Raw genomic sequence first — 4,015 nt, forward strand, 5'->3', positions numbered from 1 at the left:
AATGTTGCGAACTTGACCCCCCCCCCCCGATAAGCTTTCGTTTAGTTTCTGTCAAATATTTATTCTATACAGTGCAGTTGTTTCTGTAGTACCAAGAACTTGACCTCCGGTGAACTTTAGCTTGTCTGATAGAAAGCGTAAACAACTAATTGGACTGACCTGACACCTGGTGAGGCCTATACTTTATTATTCTCCACACAAACAGAATGACGTTAGTAATGACGTAGATGAAGCGCTTACGCTAATCAAACATGTTTTTGGTTTTTGTTCGGCTTACAAAGAAATAATTCTGAAGCTTATGACTGAAGTTTAATAACCCTAAAAAAATAATAAAAACAACTACCTGAAAAACCTGCTCTGTGAATAGTCAAGTCTAAACACGAGTAAATATATGAAGAAAAAAAAACTCAAAACACAGACCAGGTGTACACATAAATAAATATATATATAGTTAATCCAGTGAGAACGTTCTTAAAACCTCAATCTCAACACATCACATCAGCAATATTCTATATATGAATTTCATTAGCTTGGGGAAAGTAAAATAGGAAATTGGACTAGTCTCAATCTTTCCTCCACTTTAGTATGAAAATATTTTGCCTAATCTATTTTAAATTGATTACGTAGCCTAAATTCAATAGCCAGACCAAAATCACGTGTTTATTATATTCATGCTTGATTAAATAGACTCTCTCTTTTCGTGAACTACAGTGTAACGTACCTAGTTTAATATATATATATATTCCAATTAGGCATTTTTTGTTTTTTTCTTGAGATGTCAAATGATCTAAATAATTGTTTGGACATTGTTTTTGAATTTCAATATAAATCAAAAAGAAGCGTCAAGGACTTACATACTTTACAGATTTTTATTTTATTTTATAATATATTATCAATCTACATATGGAGGTTAACCTAGGTCCAAACTGACCTTGGAACTAGTTTAACTGTCGTCGATTGTGCTTGATCTGATGGACAAGCTGACGCAATACTGCCCATCACAGGAGTTTCCACTGTAAATAAAAGTTACCGTAGAACAGCGAGATCAATCTTAGACCACACATCTTTACAAACTTTACACTAACGGCGTCAGTCTTAGACCACGTATCTTTACAAACCTTACACTAACGAGGTCAGTTTTAGATCACACAACTTTACAAAACTTAGGGACGGTTAGCGCAGATAGTCCTAGTGTAGTTTTACGCGAAATTCAGAACAAAACAATCTCTCCTTAAAAACAGCCAGTTGAAATTGCGTTGTTCGGATAACAACAAATAGAATCAATACTACCAAGTCAGATGTAACTACCCGCGTTTGATAATTTCTGTGACAGTAGTTAAACACAAGAGCTTTGGTGTTTAAATACTGTTAACTAATATAATAATTATTATAAAAGACAGTCTCAAAAGGATAAGGTTTCAAAATGTGTCCAACCGAAATAATTCACCCAATTAAAATCGTGTTCTAAGAAAATCCATTGCCTCAAACTTAAATTGTAATTCTTCATAAGGTAACAAGGTCGTAGAAAGCAGTAAGACTAGTCAGGCCATGGCCTGACCACTTTTTCATGGCAAGTATAGTTACAACTTATGTATTAAAACTTGCTTCTTTTAATTCAATACAGTACGTTGTGTATATACAGTATTTGTAGTTAAGATGGCTTAAGATTCAATATCATATCATTAAAGTTTTAGACCCCCCCTAGAAATGTTAACTTGACTATGGCCTATTTCAGACCCCCACCCCCCTAGAAATGGTAACGTGACTGTGGCCTATTTCAGACCCCCCCTAGAAATGGTAACGTGACTGTGGCCTATTTCAGACCCCCCCTAGAAATGGTAACGTGACTATGGCCTATTTCAGACCCCCCCTAGAAATGGTAACGTGACTGTGGCCTGACTACTCCAAAATTGCTTCCTACGGTAAATGTCTAAATTTAATAAAAAGCTTTAATACTTTCCAACACTTACCACCCCAGCCTTCTACAGTATTGTGTAAAATATCGCATTCTACAGTATTGTGTAAAATATCGCATTTTACAGTATTGTGTAAAACATCGCATTTTACAGTATTGTGTAAAATATCGCATTTTACAGTATTGTGTAAAATATCGCATTTTACAGTATTGTGTAACATATCGCCACTGTTTTTGTTATTGTTGTTTAATTTCACGAGGCTTATCTACACTAGTCACCCCTAATTTAGCAGTAATAGACTAGCTTCCTTCCCTCTAGTCTATAGAGGGCCATCTCCTTAGCTACTCTCTTACCAACGAATAGTGAAATTGACCGTTACATTATAACGCTCACAAGGCTAAAAAGACGAGCATGCTCGGTGATGAGATTCGAACATGTGACCTGAAGATTGTGAGTCGAGTGTCTTAACCACCAGGCCATGCTAGGCCTTCGCCACTGTTAAAGTCTTGTGAAACTTGGTAGAACATTTTTACTGCGGGTAACATCTACAACAACGACAGTTTTTAAGTCTTGTGAAACACGGTAGAACGTTTTTACTGCGGGTAACATCTACAACAACGACAGTTTTTAAGTCTTGTGAAACATGGTAGAACGTTTTTACTGCGGGTAACATCTACAACAACGACATTGGTTAAGTCTTGTGAAAGTCGGTGTAACGTTTTTACTGCGGGTAACTTCTGCAACAACGGCATTGTTTAAGGCTTGTGAAACTCGGTAGAACGTTTTTACTGCGGGTAACATCTACAACAACAACTTTGTTTAAATCCCGTGAAAGTCGATGTAACATTCTCCGGTTGTACTGTTTAGAGTTGGAGAACAACATGCTATATTAATATGCTTTATGAAACCAGTGAATACACACACACACACACACAGGTCTAGATGGTTGTATTTTTTCTGCCCTAGCTGTAAATCTCTTTAATATTCACAGCAGCAAGTTGGATAAAAACGGTGAAGATTAGTGGCTTTCTGTTGGAAGAGCGTCAAGGGATTTGATCGCTATATGAATGACTCAGTGTTATTAATGACTGCTTGTTGAGGCCTAAGGTTAGGGAAAGGAGGCCAGGAGAGAGAGTAACTGAAGGAGGGGGGATGGCACGTACAAGGGGGGATGGAGGAAATGAAAGCGAGGCTCGCCACACACACAGACTTATAGTAAAGAACCAGTTTAATGCAATCTATTGATCATATTTCCAGTATAGGCTTCGAGTTTTTTGCTCGGTGGAGTTGATTCTCCCCCCCCCCCCTCATCCCATTCTCTTGTCTTGTACTGGTGACCATAGAACACGCTTAGTGAACACACCAAGCCATCTGTTGAGGTAACTCTCACAGAAAGCAAATTTTCACGCCAGGATTTTAATGTTTATATGCATGAGGACACTAATGTATATTATCATAATTTCATTTGGATTTTGCTTTGCAATGAAATTTATTATCAGCTGTACGTTAATCCTCTAAGGTTGCCAGTCTGTAGCACTGTTGACATCAGTTTCTGTGGTTATCTGCAGGACTGTATAGGTGACTCATTAAGCATGATCTTTGTTACGCGTTATTATGAGTAACGTGTGTTTTATGACTGGCCTTACTATCATATCAGTGTCAACCAGCGTGATCTGATACCGCAGTTGATGTCAGTTTTATGATTGGCCTCGGCATCATATCAGTGTCAACCAACGTATCTAATACCACAGTTGATCTCAGTTTTATGAGCTTACACCAAGGATGTAAGATTTGTAATTCCACAAAAAATGTTTAACATATATTGTACCATGTTGAGTAATATGTGTTTTTGCCTGGTATTACACTGGGTGTAAAGATCATTGGGGCAAAAATATTGGGCATATTAATGATACTTGTGTTTACTTTCTTTGACTCATATGTTAGTGAAGGCCCTGTAATCAACAAGGCCATAGAGTCACAAGTAATTTGGTACATAGATGACTTACAAAACGGCGTTTAACATGGACTCCCTCAATGATACTAGAGTTTAGCTGAAAAAAGACGTTTAACATGGACTCCCTCAATGATACTAGAGTTTA

Source organism: Limulus polyphemus, unplaced genomic scaffold (genome assembly GCF_000517525.1).
Source record: "Limulus polyphemus unplaced genomic scaffold, Limulus_polyphemus-2.1.2 Scaffold5550, whole genome shotgun sequence".
NCBI lineage: Eukaryota > Metazoa > Arthropoda > Merostomata > Xiphosura > Limulidae > Limulus > Limulus polyphemus.